This window comes from Hemiscyllium ocellatum, chromosome 15 (assembly GCF_020745735.1).
Source record: "Hemiscyllium ocellatum isolate sHemOce1 chromosome 15, sHemOce1.pat.X.cur, whole genome shotgun sequence".
Classification (NCBI taxonomy): Eukaryota; Metazoa; Chordata; class Chondrichthyes; order Orectolobiformes; family Hemiscylliidae; genus Hemiscyllium; species Hemiscyllium ocellatum.
The window spans coordinates 25463041-25487300 of record NC_083415.1 but is presented as its reverse complement, the minus strand read 5'-3'; positions in this window follow the sequence as shown (position 1 = coordinate 25487300).

Below are 24260 nucleotides of genomic sequence, written 5' to 3'. Positions count from 1 at the left end.
AAGTTTGTATGATCTTCTGACTTATGATATTTATTATTGCACTGATGGAGTATCAGATCAGTGCTTGTTTCTGAAGCTGTGCTATTACTAAGAATGGTACTCCCTCCTTTGAACCACATGTGATCCTAAGGGCTTGATGATCAGTTCACAAAGTAAAATTCCTGTCGTACAAGTACTTGTGGAGCTTAATAACACTTCATATGTGATCATTAATGCTTCTTTCTGAATTTGTGAATTAATTTACAGTGACTGTGTTAATGTACTGAAGCATTCAGTACAGACTTGTTTACTTTGGCTCCCATTTCATGAGATAACACCATATCCTGTAAAGAGGCATTACATGTCAATACCAATTTTTTCTTAGGATTGTAGTGGGTCAAACTATAATTACTAGTCAGTACTTCTTTCACTTTTGTCAAATGCTTTCTGCATTCCACAGACCACACCCAATGTAGTGCATCTTTGAATAGTTAAGGGAGAGAATGAATTAATTGAGTTAATGATAAAACTAGAATAATACCCAACCATCCCAAAAAATGTTTTCTAAGTTCTTTGTTCTCTAACATTTGAACAGTTACATGGATTGACAAGATTCAGAGGGATATGGGCCAAATGCAGGCAAATGGGACTAGTTTGATTTAGGAATCCTGGTGGGCATGCATGAGTGGACTTGAGGGGTTGGCTTCTGTGCTGTATGACTATGACTCTATGGATGTTTTTCGAACTACCACAATGTGCACAACCCATTCAATTCTCTTCATCCTTATGTGCAACATTGTTAAACTAGTAACTCTCCTCTTAAACATCTGTCATTTTACCATATTAAAACGTACCATATCATTGCAGACTGAAGTTGTTATTGCAACTAAACCATAAGTAGCAAGAAAGTCTTAAGTTTGATCTCCAGCTTGCATTAAGTTAGTAATGTTAAATAGATTAGTAATAAGCATTGTACTGTTTCTTACCAGTTCAGACTAAGGAGGAGCAACAATTAACAGGAGTCTCACTCCAAATTGCTTTCAGCAAGTGACTTATAGGAAGTGCTTGCTTGTGGATGTTGGGAAAGGGTAAATGTGACTCAGCTGATCACCCTTTCCTCCAGCTCTTGTAGCACATAGGTAGTTTCTTTATCTCTGAGCTAGGAGGCTTGTTTTCAAGTCCCACCAGCTCCAGAGGTGTGTCATAACATTTCTGAACTGGTTGATTAGAAAATATCCAGCCTATGACAGTAGGATGGGGATCTAATGGCACAGTAGTAGTGTCCCTGAGCAAAGAGACCTTGGAGTGCAGGATCATAGTTCCTTGAAAGTGGAGTCACAGGCAGATAGGATAGTGAAGAAGGTTTTTGGCATGCTTTCCTTTATTAGTGAGAGCATTGAGTACAGGAGTTGGGAGGTCATGTTGCGGCTGTACAGGACATTGGTTAGGCCACTTTTGGAATACTGATCTCCCTGCTCTAGGAAGGATGTTATGAAACTTGAAATGATTCAAAAAAGATTTACAAGAATGTTGCCAAGGTTAGAGGTTTTGAGCAATAGGGAGAAACCGAATAGACTGGAGCTATTTTCCCTGGAGGGTCAGGGTGAACATATAGAGGTCCGTAAAATAATGAGGGACATGGATAGGGTAAATAGACAAGGTCTTTTCCCTTGGGTAGTGGAGTCCAAGCTAAGGTTTAAAGTGAGAGAGGAAAGATTTTAAAGGGACCTAAGAGGTAACTTTTTCACATAGAGGGAGGTGCGTGTATGGAATGAGCTGCCAGAGGAAGTGGTGGAGGCTGGTACAATTACAACACTTAAAAGGCATCTGGATGGTTTATGAATAGGAAGGGGTTAAATATAGGATATAGGGCAAATCTAAAGACTAGATTTAGTTCAGATAACTGGTCGGCATGGATGAGTTGGACTGAAGGATCTGTTTCTCTGCTGTATATCACTATGACTCTATGACTCTATAACTTATCTCTTTCAACTCCCAGTGCAATTTCTTTCTTGGTCATGCACAACAAGAGTTCAAAATATGTCTAAATTCAGAGTAATTCATAGTACTAGGGGCTTGTGACAAATTTTTGTTAGATATTTAAATGTATGCTATCTCCTGTGGCAAGGACAGCACTTACCTTATCCTAATCTCTTGTTTTACTTGTTTTCAGTCAGATGTGTAATCTTGCTCTCAACAGTATGATTCCTTTTGCTTGGGTTGAATTTCCCATTGTCCCCAAATATATTTTCCATACCATTTTTGTCTGTACTATGTTGACTACTGAGTGCCTGACCACAATGTACAATGGAGCAATCTTTCAAGTTGATCACACTGCCTCAAAATTAATTATAGGAGTTCCAAAATGCAGCATCATTGTGTTCCTTAATTTTTAAAATGCTATTTCAACTATATTTAAAATAAGATTCTTTCCCCCATCTCTCCATCAATATTCTGTTTTCGTTTTTGAGAAAAAAATCTTGGATTCACAGCCAGGAGTCATTATGCATTTAACGTTATTTCCAAGTTTCCAATAGAGAGGTGAGCTGAGAGGGCAATGCAACAAAATATTCAGATCTTGCAATGTGCTACACATGTTGTCATTGCTTACTTTGCCAGTCACTTTAAATTAGTATCGTCTTTGATTCTTCTGCCAACAAGAACCATTTCTGTCTTTGTACTCAATCAAGCCCTCTCATGATTTGATTGTGCAGTTTATTTTCAATTTCCTCTCCTTGTTTTTCCTTTCAAAGTACTGTACATCATTTCACATTTCTCCGCATTAAATTTTCATACACTATGACCATTCAATGCAAATAAGTTTCAAATTATACATCAGGCTAATCATTTGGGAATTCATTAACATACAACTTACAAACAAAGAAGCTGTACATTTGCATTTTTGCTGTGAATAATCGAGTCTTATGCACTCTGGGTGGAACTTTCCCAGCCACAGAATGACATGGGCATTTGTAAGTCAGTTTGCAAAATAAGGTGAGATCGACAGAAGTGAAATTCTTGAAATTGAGAGAAAAAAATCCTGTTTTGTTGAACAGCCAGATGAGAATCTTACTAGTGAATGGTGAGAGGACTATTTGCATGCATTTGCATGTCATTATCACCTGAAAAGGTGCAAGTCAGAGTGTGTACCTAGTAACTCCAGCTCGCCACTTGTTCCTTCAGCCTTTCATCTTGAACGACAGTCACAATATCTCAAGACTCACTATATGGGCAGCGACCATCCACAACCGATGGTCCACAAAGATTGGCATTGGCCATGAACCAATCTCACTGCACCCTGATCCATTTAAAATACAGTTCTGCTCCTTGGTGCTGCATTTTAAAGTACACTAAGCCGTCTCATTGCAATACTGATGCCAGGAGATGTTGCACACAGCAACAGGCACCCAACTCCTGGACTGGACCAGGCTGATTCTCAGGGTCCCTTGCTTGCTTTGCTAGTGCTCACTCACTTAATGCCTGCTTAATGCTTACAGCATCTCTGCCCTGCGTTTTTGAGCTAAAAGGCTTATGATATGTGTTGCATCTTGTCTTTCTGTTTTGCACAGACACAAAGCCAGGCAGCTTTACAGTGAAGTCTGCAATGATCAATCAAGAGTGTGGACATGTAGCTATATTGTGTTATGTTATTGTCAATCTCACACCTGCACCGTGTGTGAACATATACAGCCAACAGACTGTACATATATCAACTAATGACTATATCTTGAAGTCTAAGGGGAGTAGTCAGTCAATTCAAGGGAGACAGCCTTCAGTCAGGTGGTCCCAGCACAGTAGTTCAAGGAGAGTCTTTGCTATCAGAATGGGCTTTGAACATGGTCAGCTGACCACTTGGTCAAGGTTAAGGTCAGGGGGTCTGTATCATAACAGTATTTGGGTGGGCCATGGTCAGCTAGTCCTCAGAGTTGCAGCAAGTCAACTGGGGGGGGGGGGTTCCACAGAGATAAGACAGGGGTCTGGTCAGTCATCAGTCAGAGCTCCATTCACATTGGGCAAGAGGAATGGTCACTGTGTCCTGGGCATATGACCACTAAAGGTCAAGGGGGATTGACAACATCCACTGCTATGGGAGGCAAACTGGCAAGCTCAATTTTGGGAACTGAGGTCAGCAAGGCAAACCATGTGAAGGAGAGGCAACTCAGCATATGGGGGAGAGAATAAAGCATTGAACAGACAGGGGTAACGTGAGAGGATGAATCATCAACATTCCACACTACTCCAGTTTCAATGGGGGAGCAGGGCACTGCTATGTCTGTCAAGAAAGCTCTAAACTTGGGACTCATGGGGTAAAGAGTCGAAAAGTGTGGTGCTGGAGAAGCACAGCAGGTCAGGTTTATTCCTGATAAAGGGCTAATGCCTGAAACATTGACTGTCTTGCTCCTTGGATGGTGCCTGAACCGCTGTGCTTCTCAAACGACACACTTTTCGACTTTGACTCTTCAGCATCTGCAGTCCTCACTTTCTCCTAGTTCATGGGGTAAAGTGGAGAGATGAACAGTAAAATAAATAGGTTGGGTGAGAATTTGGAAAAGATTAAAGTTGATTGAGTTGACAGGGAGGAGAACCTGAAAGGGACTATGAAGACCTGTGAGTGACCCAAACTGAACCCTGAGTCTGTGATTCACTGTGTGAAATGTGATTGCTGTTTCATCAAATTGCACTTGTGCAATGGAGATGGAAATAGCAGCCAGCACATACAAAGTGTTCGGAGTAAGTGTTTCATTCTGTGAGGGAGGGGTCCACTTTTGTGCGATGTGTGATGCTTCAAAAGGCATTCGCTTAAACAGACACCCACACAGTACAGGGGAAAGTCACAAAATGCCGTGAATGAACCTTATGCAATGAAGTTCAAATCCTGGCCACAAGCACAATTAACCAGCGCCAAGAGTCAATCTCACTGATGGCTGTGATACAAAAGCAATGTATTGTGGCCTAGAGATATTCACCCAAATTACCAAAGTATCTTCCAAGGTCCTATATGTGCACATAGTGCAGGAAGTGCTCACTTCACTTCTTGAGCAATAATATAATGTGTACTGCTAAGGATAGCTAGATTTTGTACCTTCACTTATGTAGTTGCAGTGAAATTACAGAGGCATGGGAGCAGCAGACCTACCCAGCTGATGAAGAAAAATGTACATGTATTTACAAATATGAGAATGTAATTACAATGAAGTATCACTATGTCAGCTATGAGGCCTCAAAAGATCTTCTTTTCCCTCCCTGTTTACCTTGGTACAGTCCTGGGCTCTCCAGCTGGAGTGGAGGGAGCCTGCCTACACTGGCCCTGCAGTTGTGGCATGGTGACCCCAAAATCTTTTGTATCTAGGGGACCCAGACATGCTGAGTGTGCTCTGCTCAGAGGCAGATGTAACCTCCTGAGCTTGAACTCCCACAGGGCTGAGGGAGGCAGGCAGTTTGGAGGTGGAAGATACGATCACCTCTGGGTATCTAAGGGGGAGATTTCTGGGAGACCTGCTGGCTGCCTTACTGGCACTACCCTGTTTTCTTGTGAGGAAGGCTCAGTGAGGTCAAGGACCCTCATCCCCCTGTCGTCTTGCAACTGGAGCTGAGTAACAGTGGGCGGAGTGATGAAGTGCAAACCTGTGTGTATATCCAGCAGACTCTGAGGGCACTGGACCTGGCTTTTCATGGTAGCTGCCAACTTGTCCATGTAGACAACCAGATGCTTGAATGTCACAGGGCAGCAGGGTAAAGACAGAATTGGTGTTGTTCTCCAAACTTCAAATCAATATGTCCAAAGCCTCCAATGCCTACTGCTCCAATGTTTGCTGAAGCGTTTGTATGAATTTATTAATTGCCGATCCATGGCATTCTCTCCTGAGGCAGAGCACATACCTGATCTCTGGCAGTCCTCCAAATGCCAGTGCCTTGGGATGTTCACTGAACCAGCTGCAGAGATGTGGCAGTGATATGCTCACTAACATATGCTCCTTAACCTAATCTGGCTAAAGTACCTACTGAGATGCCTCAGTATCTGAGCTGGTGAAAGATGTTGCAGACAGCCTGTCAACGCACCCTCTGAGGGATCTGTGGATTTTTCCTCAGAAAAGGAGGAGGGAGTGTTTTCTGGGCTGGCCCTCTTGATGGTGAAGACCATGCAGCTTCTCTGGAACCTTCCACTGGTTTTGTAAGACATACAGAGCAGCAGATTCACTTACAAATTATCTTTGATTTTTCAATTCACAAGTCACAATCCACAGCAACTGCTGCAGCAGAGGTAACTGATTTTCTTCAAGTTTAAACTGAATTTATACTGCAGGGAATAGGCAGCTTCTGTTGGAGAGAACAACAACTCCCTCCCTTGCTCACTCTCTGTCTGCATTTCTTGTTTTCAGTTCCAACCTGTGCAGTTAGTTGAGAACCAATCAGCTTTCTAGGAAACAACTCCTTGGCCCCTGATTGCCTGCACATTGCAGGAACCCATGACCACAAATCAGAGTTCACAAAATGTATTGAATTCCTTGCTGTGAAATTATGCAGCCATCATGGTTAAATTCCACTGTGTGTAAAGAAGTTCTTTATCATTGTAATTCACAACACTTACTCAGAAAAGAAAATACAGTTCTTACAATGTGCGAATATACCTCCAAAACTCAGAAAAGCACAGGTAAAACTCCCAAAAAGATAACGACTTAAAAAAGGCAATGTAAGAATGAGAAACAGCATTGAATTACAAGGCCACTGATCAAGGCTCATGTTTTATGATTATTAAATTAAAATATTTCTTTTTTTATTATTTTGGACTATATGAATTTATGATCGGTGTCTTAGCATCATAATAAACAATTAATTTGTTCCTTTGAGAAGACTGAACCAAAAGACCTCATCTGTGACATACAGATCATGATTACAGAGGGAAAGAAGATGCAGTTATATTCATTTTTCTATCAGGGATCAATGCGTTTGGTTTGCATTCTGCACAAATGTTCAATCTATGTTTCAAGGTAGTTGGAAGGACACTGCAATCATGAAGAGTCAGAACTGGTAATTGTTATAGGAGTGTTTGCTTGATTACAAATTGATTCAATGTAGTAGGAAATAAATGCTAACCATATGTCAAGAGGTAGCAAGCTTAAAATATTCAGTTCACTGCAATTGCTTCTCTTAGACTAAGAATTCAAGTTTGGGTGTAACATGACGTCAATGTGGATTTGTTTGCGAACCTCCTGGAAAAGCTCAAGCATAAAACAGCATGATAATGCCTTGATCACTGCAGTAGGATTTCAACACCAATAACAAAAAAAAGCTTCTATCAAAATCAATCTATTTCCTTTGTTGTGTGCATTCCTCTGCTTCAGTTTTGTCACATACATCAACAGAATAGTGAAGTGAAGTTTTTTTATGTAATAACAAGGTAGGTTTTGGAAGTTGACAAGTCTTTCAATTATTGATGGGATAGGCTAATATATACTGCAAAACAAAATCACAGAGTTCCATGCTTCTTATTTAAAGAAAGAATCCTCCAATGTGAATGCTTGGTTTGTACAAAAGATGTACAGGCCAAAAGAAATCTTTAATTAAATCTTTGGTCGATATGGAGTTTGCTGATTGCAGATAGAGTAGTTGGGATTGACCAGGTTTCCATACCTGAACATCAACCAATAACTCCTGTTAAAAGTACATAGGTTTGGCTGTGTGCTGAGGATTCTGATCTACTGTAATGTTCCTAATTGTTCAAAATCAAGGCTCAAGCATTAAGTAAGACAATTAGGAAGATATTGATAATTAGAAAAGTGACTGACCCCAGTGAATCATTTCCAAGCTTGGAATCAGTACCTTGTACAAAATGAGGGAAGGGGCATATCCAAGTCTATGTTTGAGTTATTGAAATCCTCTATTCTACCATAAAATATTAGCATTTCTCTGTCATTTTTTTTTTCAGTTTTGTTCCTCTGTTATTTATGTGTCATGTAATGGCCTGGCAGAATTTTAATCAAGAATCCTTCCACTAGGTCACATTATTCTCCAAGAGAAGACTGTGAAGATACAAAAACACCAGCTCCCTTCATTTGGATCACTTCTATGTCCTGGATAAATTACATCAATGGACATTGATCTGTATATGTCAATCAGAAATCCACCAGTTTTGGATAAATGACTTAGCCAGAAGCTGAAATGAACACCATGAGGTTCACAGATGGCTGTAGGGGGATAAATAACCCAGGATATTTAAACTTCAGATTCTACTAAATGGACAAGTATAAAATTACCTTCATTGTTTTATGTTTTAGCAGCAAATTGATGAACCCAAAGCAATTGAACTAACAAGTGAGGGGGGAATATATCATGTACTAACAATAGTGCACAATTATAATTTTATTTATCATTGTTTTAATTAGTTCTATTAATGTTCAAAAGGAATTCGAAACCACCCTTATTCACACAAGTATTCCATTTCGTGTTTCTTACTTTACATTGCAGTATGGGCGGCACGGTGGCACAGTGGTTAGCACTGCTGCCTCACAGCACCAGGGACCTGGGTTCAATTCCCACCTCAGGCGACTGACTGTGTGGAGTTTGCACATTCTCCCCGTGTCTGTGTGGGTTTCCTCCGGGTACTCCGGTTTCCTCCCACAGTCCAAAGATGTGCGGGTCAGGTGAATTGGCCATGCTAAATTGCCCGTAGTGTTAGGTAAGGGGTAAATGTAAGGGTATGGGTGGGTTTCGCTTCGGCGGGTCGGTGTGGACTTGTTGGGCCGAAGGGCCTGTTTCCACACTGTAAGTCTAAGTAAGTCTAAGTCTAATCTGTTGGGCTTCTATGAAAACAACAAAGGCAATGAACTATTGAATTTAAATATGAAAAGGCCATGCGATTTATTAAAATTTGTTTGATTAACGTCTCCTTTGGAATTTAGTGCACTGATACTTAAGTTTGCAATGTAAATGATTTTGGGCATTCAATCAGATTAAACATGTTGGATTCATGGTTTTGCCTGGAGTTCTTAGAGGCAGCCTGTTGGGAATTTCCAAACAGCATTGGCCAAGCTAAATACTCAGGTTAGCAATTACAACATTATTTATAACTAATTAGAGGATTGTTTTGCAGGAGATTGGCAATTTCTTTTTCTTAATATCATTGGAGTTAGAAAAGCTTAACTGCTCGAAAATATATGTTCTGTTGTTGCTACTGTTCATTTGTTCTATTACTGGTTCATAAATTTGTTTGATGGTTAAGCTTAAAACAAAGTCAAACATAGTGCTAACTTTTCTGCATTAGAAACATAGAGGATCTGAGAGGACACTGGGAACCTATTATTTAAGTTTTCTAAAACATGGCTCTATTTTAATTATCCTGGATGCATTGGAAAACCTGCCCTGGACATCAAATAAGTAAAATATTCTTAAGGATAGTAAATAAAAGCTCAAGCATGTCAGTTGCAAGCAAAAAGTATCTAGAGTAGAAAAGCTTCTAATGAAACCAATAGTTTAACACTCATTTTGAGTAAATTACAGAGTTCTGCCACTGTCGAATGAACAAATTGATGCCTGAACAGCAAGGTAGTGGTCTCTACAATAACTTAAGTAATGGGATGGACTTTTCAGGGGAGCAGGGGTGTGTTCCAGATGGCTAGGGCTGCAAACTATAATCTCAGCTTCCCACTGTAGTCATTCATTCCTTCTGATGGACCTCTCAACTTCTGTAGAGTAAAGGAATTTCTCAGGAAAACAAATGTAAGCATACAGGTCACTCTTTGGTCAGTTATTACTTACGAGCTTATCAAAATACTTGGAAAATATTTCTTGTTATTTTCTGTTGTTGGATTGTTTTCCCACTAAGAAAGACACAAAAGTATTTATCACCAAAATTTTCCAGTGGACTGGACTGATTTGTCTGTAATCCCTGTATAATTACAAACTTATATATTTTGGACATCCATGCAGCTAAACACATGGATTCATAGAAAATGTGCATTTTACTTACAAAACAAAACATTGAGGAGGGAAACTGCTCTGAAACAAAATTGAGTAGAGAGGGCTGGTGACCTTTTTTGTAATCTGTCAATCTACATGGAACTTCGCAAGTTTGAATGCCCCTACTTGTCTGGACAATGTTTTGGATATTTCATTGAGAAGACATTAACATGTGATAAACCTTTCCTGTGGAAGTAATGGTTACCATTACCCAAATAATTACAGAAGCTGGTTCACATTGGACTTGCAGACTGGGTGTGAGAAGATATGCATGCTATCTTAAGGAGATGCAAATGGATGAAACTCGAGAACTATTAAGTGTTAATACCTAAGGTGGCAGGAACTACTGTGTGGCCAGTGGGAAAAAAAGCAACAGAAATCAGGTTGTGGTCAGGAACATTTATTCCCATACACAATGACAGCAGCCTCAGATGAAATGATCAAACAAAAAAAAAAGACCCTGTCTAAAATTCACCAGAATGTGGAGAATTGAAAATTTAAAAAATGCTGGAAATCACAGCGGATCAGGCAGCCTCCATGGAGAGAGAGCAAACTAACTTTTCAAGTCTGGATGACTCTTCAACAGAGCTGATGCGAAGTGCGCAGAAATGAGGATGGCTTTTATCAATCAATTGGAAGAACCAAATTTGATCTCACCTGTAGGGGTTTGATTACACTTTGACTGGAACAAGGCCAAAAACCCACTTCTGCAAACATTAGGCTCTGTGAATCTAACATTGTGAACTTCGGTCTCCATTTTTCTAGCAAACCAAAACTGAATAATTAGGCCTGCTCCAACTTGAGAAAATCAAGTCCAACAGAACTTTTTAAGACTGGTAAGATCAAAACTATCTCTTTTATTATGCCTTTCTTGTTTGGAGTGTACTTGTAAATATAAGTGAGTGGGTGAACACATTCAGGTGTTGAGAAATAAACATTTACCCTTTTATTAAAATTACAGAAAAGGTTGTCCCTTGTCTGTTCTTAAGAGTCATAGTATTTGAGGGGTTAAAACACTTTTTCTTAAAATTACATTTGCCTTTGGTCAGCTGAGTGAAGAATAAAGGGAAAATCCAGTCAGGTCTCCTTTGAAGTGTCATAAACCTTTCAAATCAAATTTCAAAATATCTTGTTCATCCTAGATTTTGCCACAACTAATGTTTCCCTTTCCCTACCACAAAAAAAACCACTATAAGAAAACTTCCATTAACATTCCAGGAGGCCTTGTAATCAACAAACTTTTGAAACATGCTGGTTACAAAATCATGATTCCAGAAAGTCCGACCAATTTATTCTTTAAATCGCTTCATAACAATTTTTCCCTTCTCCATAGTAAATTGTTATTTCAGCACCTTCAAGAGACAGATATCCGTATGGACACCTTCCAAAAATCACTGTCTTTCGAATGAAACAAAGGCGCAAAAGAAAGGTCACCACTTTCACCTCTACATATGACTCATATGGTCCATAAACTCAGGTCATGGGATATGGTTGAGATGATGTTAAATCTGCAGATGGTATTTCATGAACACATTTTTTTAACTCAGTGATTCAAATTGGGTGAAATAATAGAAAAAATTCCTTTCTCACATCTTACTTTCTTTCTCTGCACAATGGCCAAATCTTCTGGAAAAATGGTTGATAGAAAGTGTTATTATCTTAGCTGACATCATTAAGGAACAATTCAGAGCCTACAATGACATTTGGTCATATTTTGATAGGTCATATTTTGTTCCCTTTCAGCTTATGTTAGTCACTGAAACAAAAGCAAATAGGACTGTTTTGTTTCATTTTAACAATTGAGCAGCAGTTAATTACACAGAAGAGATAAAAAGTAAATTAAACTTGACAGAGATTTTCACTGGAAAGAGTGCAAAGATTTACTATTATGGTGCCTGAGCTGGAGGCCTGAGCTATAAGGAATGATTGGAAAGGCTGGAGTTGTTTTCTTGGAGTAGCAAAGGTTGAAGTGGGACTTGATAGATTATGAGAAGCACAGAAAATGACTGTGTGGAGTTTGCACGTTCTCCCCGTGTCTGCGTGGGTTTCCTCCGGGTGCTCCGGTTTCCTCCCACAGTCCAAATATGTGCGGGTCAGGTGAATTGGCCATGCTAAATTGCCCATAGTGTTAGGTAAGGGGTAAATGTAGGAGTATGGGTGGGTTGCGCTTTGGCGGGTCGGTGTGGACTTGTTGGGTCGAAAGGCCTGTTTCCACACTGTAAGTAATCTAATCTAAAAGACTTTATTCCACTAGTAGAGGGGTCAATAATCAAAGGGGCATATACATAAGATAAGAAATCAAAGACTAAGAGGAAAGTTGAGAATGATTTTCTTTACTTAGAAGGCAGCGAGTGGTGGTTGATGGAAAATATTCTGCCTGGAGTCCAGTTACTAGTGGTGTGCCTCAAGGATCTGTTTTGGACCACTGCTGTTTGTCATTTTTATAAATGACTTAGACGCAGGCATAGGTGGATGGATTAGTGAATTTGCAGATGACACTAAAGTCGGTGGAGTAGTGGACAGTGTGGAAGAATGTTGCAGGTTGCAGGGGGACTTGGATAAACTGCAGAATTGGGCAGAGAGGTGGTAAGTGAAGTTCAATGCAGCTAAATGTGAGGTGATTCACTTTGGGAAGAATACCAGGAAGGCAGAGTACTGGGTCAATGGAAAGATTCTTGGTAGTGTGGATGTGCAGAGGGATCTTGAAGTCCATGTACATAGATCCCTGAAAGTTGCCACCCGGGTGGATAGTCCTGTTAAGAAGGCATATGGTGTGTTAGGTTTTATTCGTAGAGGGATTGAGTTCCGGAGCCGCAATATCATGCTGCAACTATACAAAACACTGATGCGGCCACACTTGGAATATTGTGTACAGTTCTGGTCCCAATATTTCAGGAAGGATGTGGAAGCATTAGAAAAGGTGCAGAGGAGATTTACCAGGATATTGCCTGGTTTGGAGGGAAGGTCTTATGAGGAAAGGCTGAGAGACTTGAACCTGTTCTCATTGGCAAGAAAAAGGCTAAGGGGGGATTTGATAGAGACATACAAGATGATCAGAGGATTAGATAGGGTTATCAGTGAAAGTCTTTATCCTAGGGTGATCCCTTCAGTGTGTATGAGGGGGCATAACTACAAATTGAGGGGTGATAGATTTAAGGCAGATGTCAGAGGCAGGTTCTTTATGCAAAGAGTGGTAAGGGCATGGACTGCACTACCTGCTATTGTAGTCAACTCAGCCACATTAGGGAGATTTAAGCAATCCTTAGGTAAGCACATGGATGATCTTGGGATAGTGTAGGGGGACAAGCTGAGAATAGTTCACAGGTCGGCATAACATCAAGGGCTGAAGGGCCTGTTCTGCGCTGTATTGTTCTACATTCTAATGTTTGAATCAGGAACTCTCATAACCCTTAAGACCAGAAGACCATAAGACATAGGAGTGGAAGTAAGGCCATTCGGCCTATCGAGTCCACTCCACCATTCAATCATGGCTGATGGCCATTTCAACTCCACTAATCCGCATTCTCCCCGTAGCCCTTAATTCCTTATGACATCAAGAATTTATCAATCTCTGCCTTGAAGTCATTTAGCGTCCCGGCCTCCACTGCACTCTGTGGCAATGAATTCAACAGGCCCACCAGTCTCTGGCTGAAGAAGTGTCTCTGCATTTCTGTTCTGAATTTACCCCCTCTAATTCTAAGGCTGTGTCCATGAGTCCTAGTCTCCTTGCTTAACGGAAACAATTTCCAAGCATCCACCTTTTCCAAGCCATGTATTATCTTGTAAGTTTCTATTAGATTCCCCCCTTAATCTTCTAAACTCCAATGAATACAACCCCAGGATCCTCAGTCATTCATTGTATGTTAGACCTATCATTCCAGGGATCATCCGTGTGAATCTCTGCTGGACATGCTCCAGTGCCAGTATGTCCTTCCTGAGATGTGGGGACCAAAACTGGACACAGAACTCCAAATGGGGCCTAACCAGAACTTTATAAAGTCTCAGTAGCACAATGGTGCTTTTATATTCCAACCCTCGAGATAAATGACAACATTGCATTCGCTTTCTTAATCACCTGCATGTTTACCTTTAGAGAATCCTCGACTAGCACTCCCAGATCCCTTTGTACTTTGGCTTTATGAATTTTCTCACCATTTAGAAAATAGTCCATGCTTGTATTCTTTTTTCCAAAGTGCAAGACCTCGCATTTACTCACATTGAATTCCATCGGCCATTTCCAGGACCACTCTCCCAAACTGTCTAGATCCTTCTACAGCCTCCCCACTTCCTCAGTACTACCTGCCTGTCCACCTAACTTCGTATCATCGGCAAACTTTGCTAGAATGCCCCCAGTCCCTTCATCCAGATCATTAATACATAACGTGAACAGCTGTGGCCCCAAAACTGAACCCTGCGGGATACTGCTTGTCACCGGCTGCCATTCTGAAAAAGAACCTTTTACCCCAACACTCTGCCTTCTGTCAGACACCAATCCTCAATCCATACCAGTATCTCACCTCGAACACCATGGACCCTCACCTTGCTCAGCAGCCTCCCGTGTGGCACCTTATCAAAGACCTTTTGGAAGTCTAGATAGACAACATCCACTGGGTTTCCCTAGTCTTAAGTAGTGTTTAGATATTCACTGCATAGCCAGTGCTTCCAGGGCTATCACCAAGAGCTGGAAAGTGGGATTAGTGTGTCAGATGTTTGTGGACTGGCATGAACATGATGGGCCAAAAAAGCTTCCTTTACTGCTGTAAATGTCAACAAGTTTATGAGTAAACCAAACTGTTTAAACATAACATACTTTGAAAGATTTCAAAATACATAACAAATCAAAACCCCATCTGCTCCAAAAAGCCACCACTTTAGAATTAATCATACCCCAGATAAATCTTTCTCTATAAATCTGTACATTTGTCTGAACTGTTTCGTCCAGTCTTACAAGTTGGGAAGATGTCTTACCTGAATCCTCATATAACTGAGTACTCATAATTCTGCGGTGTTTGAATAATCGATTCAGGTTCAAACACTCTCGGTCTCAATGTTTCATAAGTTATACCCTGTCACTAAGTTCACTTATTTCCTTAACTGCTCCTTTACTAGGAGAGACTATATTTGCTTCTGATCCAAGTCAGGTCTCCTTGTGAACTAAATTAAGAAAAACTTGCTCATCCTAGACTTTGCTACAGTTGTTGGGTTAATATTTACCTTGTCCTGCCTTAAGTGCCCATCAACACTCCAGAGCCTTTAATTCTGAAACACACTAGTTTTAGAAAGACTAACCAAGTTAATTTTTAAACCTCTTTACAAAAATAGACCAACACTCATATACCACTAGTTTGAAATCCAAACTTTAAAACAAATGGTTTTTATGCTTAAATAATACACCTTTCTTTACATAAGAAAAGGATTAAAATTCAATTACACTGTGATATTATGGGAATTTCTACTCCTCATAACTGCCCAACAATCATTGAATTCTGTAAGTGTTGTTGCAAAGCAGGTCAGGTAACTTTCCTGGAGAAGTGCCCAATTTATATGGCTGGAGTCCATACTATGGATAGACGTTCCCTGACTTTGAAAATTTTAATGTGCATGTTATTTGGTTATCCTTCAGTTGTAAAGTGGGATTTCATAGGCAAGAAGCAAATTCTACTTTTGATGCTTTAAATTACACAACAGAATTAACCATTATGATGTCCATTTATAATAATGTGAAGCTAGGGGCCAGGTTTCCTGATCCATAGGTTGCCATTCTTCTAGGAGTGCCCTGAAATCTCTAGGAATTAAAAGTTAATCTCAAAACTATCACTAGGAACCCAGGTGAATAGATATAGGGCATTAAAAACCTTTTAAAAATTTTCATTGAACATTTTTGTTAATTTGTTATAAAATATTGAAGATGTGGAGAAAAGGTTATTTAGGTGGAGGAGCATGGAGAAAAAGTCATATGATGAAACCTCCAGGGTTATGTCTCACTCAGCATTTGTACCATTACAGATCAAGCAAGGTCGCACACTGGCCTTGGAACATGAGGGTTCTTTAGTGGTTTGCATTGAGTTGGCACATGGCATGTCAACAGTTTTACTTTTCCAGCTTATTTTAGAAATCAGTCATCAAATCACTTCAAATTTGATGACTGAATACCATATTTCTAAAGTTTGAGAGAAAAGCTGAATTTAGGAGTTTTCAGGAAATAATCTAAGCTTGGTCTTCAATGTCAAAAAGTGAAATGTATTTAAAATGGCTGCTATCTTTACACATGTTCTTTCAAACATATGAAACTACACAACTCATGGAGGAATTTAATCTCCCTAAAAAGCACAAGCAAAAATGTTTGGCATCTTAACTTGTAATATGTGTTCTGAAAATCCCCCAGCCAGTCAGTCACATATCTCCTCAACACAAACTGTCAATGGTTATAAGTATACAATAGTCATAATATGGTGTCACAGCAACCTCTAAACTTGATAATTAAGGGTCATATCAACCAACCACAAGTCTTCTTGCCTCCGATCTGCAGATTACAATTCATATATATACAATGGAACACTTCCTGTGCAGATACCTACTTTGTTTTCTGCAAAATGAAATTTATAACAAACAAAATAACAAGAAAAAAATAAGAAAAATTGCAAATGATTAACAATTAGATCATTACCTATAAATAGAAGAGACAGGTTAATATGATATAGGTGCACATCCTTCAATAGAGCTGACGATAAGACTTTTAATTAGGCATTTTAATAAGGCCTGAAGATGAAGGGTAAGATGGGGAATCTATAGACATGTCACCAATGGGGAGTGAGTGGATTAAAAACCATACAATAAGAAAATGTTAAATGAAATATGGACATAAAATATGCTAATTTTTATTTATTTTGAAGGCAATAGAAATAAAAGCCAAAAGAATTGCAGATGCCAGAAATCAGAAACAAAAACTGAGGTGGTTGGAAACTTCGGCAGGTCTGACAGCATATGTCACAAGAAAACAGAAGTTCAGTGACCCTTCTTCAGAACAGAAATAAATTTGGCAGAAATGTAAATGTGCTGGCAAATCACTGACATCCTTTTTATTACACAAAGGTATTTCTGATCACTGATAAGGTGGAGAGATAAAAAGAACAAGAGAGTGTTTGAATAGATGATCAGTGATCTTTGCACTTATTGATTTTTTTTGCCCATTATGTTTGAAATTTATTAATTCCCTTAGTTCGATTGATACACCTCTCCCTTCTTTCCGGTCTTTTCAAATCAATGTTTCCAATCAAACTAAACTATAAGGTTAACTTTTAGTTTCTACCATAAGAATGAGTCCATTAAAACATCACTAACTTGTTTTTTCTCTTTACAGCCTGACTGAGCTGTGTGTTTCCAAGATTTTATTCCACTTTTGCAGATTTTTCTGAGCTGATTATTTTTATAGTCAAATTGCCCATCTGTTCCACAGTTTACTTGAATACCACAAGCATAAAGATAATGTCGTTCTTAATGAATGAAAGAGATGGTTTTGTGTTGACAGTTTTATTCATTTAAATGCCTAAAAAATTCTGCTCTTCTGTCATATTCTAGGTTTAAATAAGATTTGCTGTAAGATGTTGAGTGTGCAAGAGTTTATGGTCTCCTAGGTACTGGAAGTGTTTTAATTATTTGCAGAGGGAAGAACAGTGATTTACTGATAAAATGTAAGATGGTAACATGTTGATTGACAGATTTTAAAACTAATGGTTAAGAACAATGTATAACTTTGAATTTAAATGATATATTTTAATTCTATGTGTTAAGAAGGGGAAAGACATGGTTAGCCATTTTTAGAGTTTTATTGTGAGCCTGGGGTTGTGGTACCGTGGGGTCTGGTGGCCTGTATGTTTTATAAAGTTTTGAACCCAGGAGGTGAATCATTGAATGCCATTTTGATCAGTTAAAACAAAAAGGGAGAGAGAGAAACTACGTTAATGCTTAACAACGGGTGACAATCCAAAACATGAGTCAGTCAGTATAGTGTATGCTAGAGAATGAAAGACAGCCTGACACAAGATTTAGGGAACTCACAGAGTTGATCTGAAATTAAAGTGAGAATAGTTTGCAGTTTGTTTTAGGGTGGGTTTGCTAATTATTTTTAATTAGAGAAATGAAGAATGGTCACTTTTGCATGTGACAATGCTTGAAACGTTATACTTCAACATTATTTTCAGGAGTCTATGGAGAAAATTGTCAGAAAGAGTTGAAGATTGCAATAATAGCATTTTTGTAAATTTCTCCTGTCAAAGTGAGACTATGTAACAATAAACCCTGAAAAAGCTTAGTTCTTTATCAAATTTATCCAGAAAAATATACCCTCTACTTTACTTGAAAATTGCACAAATTCCCTTTCATTTGTTTTTGTATAAGATTGATTTTAATGAAGAAACACACGATGTATCAGGGACTGGGAGAAACAAATAGCACTTGTATAATGAATTTTTTCATAAATATGCAAGTCAGACAGCGGGCAAATATGAAACAATCTAAGGTAGAATTAATGTGCAAAAAGACGTAATGATTTGATCAATGGCAGATTCAACTGAAATGGCAGACACATGGCTCAAAGAAAGAGAAATTTGGAGCAGAATATTTTTGGCTTGAATAGAGTCATGGAGGTATACAGCATGGAAGCAGATCCTTCAGTCCAACTCGTCCATGCCAACCAGATATTCTAAATTATTCTAATCCCATTTGATGGCATTTGTCCCATATCCCTCTAACCCCTTCCTATACATAAACCCATCCAGATGCCTTTAAATGTTGTAATTGTACCAGCATCCGTTACTTCCTCTGGCAGCTCATTCCATAAATGCATTACTCTCTGCGTGAAAAATGTTGCCTTTTTAAATCTTCCCCTCTCAGCTTAAACTTATGCCTTCTAATTTTGGACTCCTCCACCCTGGGGAAAAGACCTTGAATATTCACCCTGTCTATGCCCCTCATGATTTTATAAACTTCTATAAGGCCACCCCCTCAGCCTTCGTCGCTTCAGGGAAAATAGCCCCAGCCTCTCCCAACAGCTCAAATCCTCCAACCCTGGCAAAATCCTCGTAAATCTTTTCTGAACCTTTTCTAGTTTCACAACATTCTGTAGCAGGTGACCAGAACTGAACACAGTATTCCAAAAGTTGCCTAACTAATGTCCTGTACAGCCGCAACATGATCTCCCAAATCCTGTACTCAATATTATGACCAATAAAGGCAAGCATATCAAATGTCTTCTTCACTATTCTGTCTACCTGCGAGTCCACTTTCAGGGGACTATGAACCTGCACTCCAAGGTCTCTTTGTTCGGCATCACTCCCCATTAAGTGTATAAGTCCTGCCCTGATTTGCCCTACCAAAATGCAGCACCTCACATTTAACTAAATTAAACTAAATTACAATATATTCAAGAAAGAGAGGCAAGGTAAAAAAAAAATCAAGAAAGCATCAAAAGGAACATGAGAAAGATCAAAAATCAAAAAAACGACTACAGTTTTGGAGACTGATGATTATTTGTTAAGACACCGATTGAATCTAATTGGCTAGAATGAAGAATCACACACTTGGGTGACTGCTATAGGCCACCAAATAATTGGAAGGAAATAGAGGAGCAAATTCACAGACTAATTACAGAAGGATACAGAGACCAGAGCACTGATAATGTGGGATGTGAATTATCGTAGTATAGATGTTGTAGAGGGCAAAGACAGGGAGAAATTTCTGAAATGTGTACAAGAGAATTTTCTTGATCTGTATGTGTCCAGCCTAACAGTGAGTGAAGATTTAATGCCAGATTTAATTCTGTGGAATGAAGTCTGGCAAGTAGAGTATGTTTCAGTGAGAGATGAGAACAGTAGCTATACTATTGCCTGTTTGACAATTGTTATGGAAAAGGGCAAAGAGCAATCATGCATAAAATTACTTAATTGAAGGTGGGTTGACATTAGTGAGTTGAAAAGAGATCTGTTCCAGGTTAATTATAACCTAAAATCGCTAGGTAAGTAGCAATAATTGAGCAATGAAAAGACTTCAAAGAGATGGTTTCGAATCTTTTGAGTACAAAGTATACACATTCCCATGAGGGCCAGGGAATGACAATTAAAACTAAAGTTGCCTGGCTGACTAAAGTGAGGGTGGTTAAAATGAATCAGGAAAAATATAAGTTTGAGGATCAAACTGCAAAATTAAGTCTTGTTTAGAATGCACAGAAAATATGTATAGAAGGAAATAAGAGGGAAAAAGAGTGATATGAGATTAAATTATAGAGAAATGTAAAAGAGTATTCAAAGTCTTTTGTAAAGCATCTTAAATTTGTTCCTGAGATTTGGGCACCACTGGCTGGGTGAGCATTCCGAATTGCCCTTGAGAAGTTGGTGGTGAAGCACATTCTTTAACCATTGCAGTCCTTGTAGTGTACATACACTTAAGTGTTGTGCGGAAGGGAGTTCCAGAATTTAGACTCAGCAACAATGAAGGAATGGTGTTATAAACCCAAGTCAGGATGATGGGTGACTTGGAGTGGAACTTGTTGTCGCGATCCTATGCACCTGCTCCCCTTCTCCTTCTTGACAGCAGAGGTTGCAGGTTTGGAAGATACTTATGAAGGAGCCTTGGCTAGTTGGTTCAGTGTATCTTGTAGATGGTATGCAATGCTGACACTGTGCTTCAGTTTTGAATGTGCTGGATAGGGTGTCAAACTTTAATAAAACAGTGGTTGGGTGTCAGCTAAAATATTATACTCAATTCTGGGCAATGCATTTCTGGAAAGATGTCAAAGCTCCACAGTAAGAGCGATTTACTAGAATATTGTCATAATTGACTCCAGTTAGATGAAGAATTAGGCGAAGCTGGGTTGGTCACTTTAGAGCTGAGGAGGGCAGGAAAAGATTAGATTGAAATATTCAAAGTCGGGAATGATTTCAAGACAATCAGAAATTGCTGGACATACTCAACAGCTCAGGTAGCATCTTTGGAAAGCAAACCAGAGTTAATGTTTCAAGTCAATTACCTTTTCTTCACAGATGCTGCTGACCTGTTGAGTCTTGACAGTACTTTATGTTTCTTTACCAGATCATCTGCATCAAACGAATTCTACTATCCAATTACAATTTTAATAAGGTCAATAAATAAAAGCTATTTTGTATTGCAGAAAGATCATGAACTGGAGGACACAGGTTTCAGATGTTAGGTTAAAGAACCTGACGTAACATGGGGAAACCTATTTTCCTTGCACACAATGTGTAATTTGGAGTTGGAATGTACTGCTTGAATGGGTGGTGGAAGTATATTCAAAAATATAAATCAGAAGAGATGTAGATAAATATTTGAAGAGAAAAATATTGCGTAATTAGGGTAAAGAGCTGAAAATGTGCCGCTGGAAAAGTGCAGCAGGCCAGGCAGCATCCAAGGAGCAGGAGAATCGATGTTTCAGGCATGAGCCCTTCTTCAGGAATGAGGAGAGTGTACCAAGCAGGCTAAGATAAAAGGTAGGGAGGAGGGACTTGGGGGAGGGGTGTTGGAAATGCGATAGGTGGAAGGAGGTTAAGGTGAGGGTGATAGGCCGGAGTGGGGGTGGGAGCGGAGAGGTCAGGAAGAAGATTGCAGGTTAGGAAGGTGGTGCTGAGTTCGAGGGTTGGGACTGAGACAATGTGGGGGGGAGAGGGGAAATGAGGAAACTGGAGAAATCTGAGTTCATCCCTTGTGGTTGGAGGGTTCCTAGGCGGAAGATAAGGTGCTCTTCCTCCAGCCATCGTGTTGTTATGGTCTGGCGATGGAGGAGTCCAAGGTCTCCCTTCCCCTCCCATATCAGCGTTCCAAAAAGACCACTCCCTCCGTGACTTCCTTGTCAGGTCCACACCCCCCACCAACCCAACCTCCACTCCCAGCATCTTCCCCTGCAACCGCAAGAAATGCAAAAGTTGCGCCCACACCTCCCCACTTACTTCCCTCCAAGGCCCCAAGGGATCATTCCATTTCCACCACAAATTCACCTGCACCTCCACACACATCATTTACTGCATCCGCTGCACCTGATGTGTCCTCCTCTATATTGGGAAACAGGGCGCCTACTTGCGGAACGTTTCAGAGAACACCCCGGGACACACGGACCAACCAACCCAACCACTCCGTGGCTCAACACTTCAACTCCCCCTCCCACTCCACCATGGACATGCAGGTCCCTGGACTCCTCCATCGCCAGACCATAGCAACACGACGGCTGGAGGAAGAGTGTCTCACCTTCCGCCTAGGAACCCTCCAACCACAAGGGATGAACTCAGATTTCTCCAGTTTTCTCATTTCTCTTCCCCCCACCTTGTCTCAGTCTAATCCCTCGAACTCAGTACCGCCCTCCTAACCTGCAATCTTCTTCCTGACTTCTCCGCCCCCAACCTCACTCCAGCCTATCACCCTCACCTTGACCTCCTTCCACCTATCGCATTTCCAACGCCCCTCCCCCAAGTCCCTCCTCCCTTACCTTTATCTTAGCCTGCTTGGCACACTCTCCTCATGCCTGAAGAAGGGGTCATGCCTGAAACATCGATTCTCCTGCTCCTTGGATGCTGCCTGGCCTGCTGCGCTTTTCCAGCGGCACATTTTCAGCTCTGATCTCCGGCATCTGCAGTCCTCACTTTCTCCTAACTATGGTAAAGGTCAGGGAAGCAGGCCAAATTGAATACCAAAAAGCTGGCACACCATAATGGACTGGATGACCTCCTTCTACATTATATGATTCTGTGATTCAGGTATTATTGCCCAGGTATAGAATTAGCAGCTGCTTTATTGATCAATGCAGAGCTGTCATTTATTGTTACAAATAATTCACTTGAGTAATGGGTAAAAATATTGCTAAACTGAATAAGGTTTTAAAACAGAAAGTGCTTTTATCTTTGAGAACTGCTGTAGTCAAATTATAAGCTCTAAAATGTAAGGATTCCAATTGTGACTCTGACTGGCTCACTTGGATCAGCTGAGTCATTAGGTGAAGGTAGTTAGAGTGTAATAATTAGAGAGTACAAGGAAGGTGGAAAAGGACAGTCTGAATCAGTTAGGAGCTAACAACAGCACAGGAATTATGTTCAAACATCTTCCCTACCAAAATTTGATTCATGTTTTCCCTCAGAGAAAGACAAAACTGTTAATATGGTTGATTGCTCCAGAAATCGATTGTTTTTGGTTTGAAGCGTAAATACCTATAAAATTGTGCCAAGGTCTATCAACTGCGATGATGTCACACAGCTGGTCACATAGCTAGTCTCAGAGAGACATAGACCAGACAAGAGAGGAACAGGGAAATTCTTGCAAAATCTTGAAGTAAAGTAATGCAATGAACATCATGTTGTTAACTGTATCAAGCTCCTAAGATTTTGACGAGTTCCAGCAAAGAGGTGATATCAACCACAGATCACAGACAGAAAATAGTGGTCACAGTCTGACAGCACCAGTGGTGACAGCTAGTGGGAGCTGGAAAGAACAGTGAAGGCCCAACACAAAGATTCCAAAACTGACTGTCAGCAGGATCGAACTTCAGTCTGAAGGGAGTGGTAATATCTGTACCAGCTGAGGAATGCTGGAACAGATACACAGGGATAGTGCAGTCACAGAGAAAATCCAGGGAAAAGATTTTGAACAGCAGAACACTGTTGATGGATGGAGGTGTGTTTACTGTGGTCTGTGTGAATGGTCCTTGGTATGGTCAGGGCAGTGGTCTGTGGGAATGGTCCTGGGTATTGGTCTGGGCGGTGGTCCTTGTGAATGGTTCTTGGTATTGGTCAGGATGGTGGTCTGTAGGAATGGTCCTAGGTATGGTCAGGGCGGTGGTCTGTGTGAATGGCCTTGATTCTTTATTTGAGCCAGGGAGCTGAGCTGAGACCAAAGATTGGGTAAGAAAACCTTTTGTCAGGCTTGGAAAAGCTTAGTAAATGGAATAAAAATAATCAGGCTGCACAGCCAACTTTCAAATAAAAACTCTGCAGCTCCAATTTGGAACCATGCTATAATGCGCACAAATCATGAGGCACAAGCAAAAGATGCACCAGCAAAGAAGGGCCATGAAAATACTGTTTTGGGAGCACAGGGAGAGAAGATTAGCCACTTGGGAGTTAGACAGATGAGTTTTAATCAGCTATTAAGATTTGAAGGAAATGTTTTTGGCCTAGCAGAGAAAATCTTTGAGACAGCAGTGGGAGTCACAGCCAGGCTCACTCTAAAGAAATGAGGAAATCTCCAATAATGGGAAAAGAATTTAAAACAACAAAAAAAGGATATCTTATCATCACAGGAAGACATGGCATGCAAATTTACATTGCCAG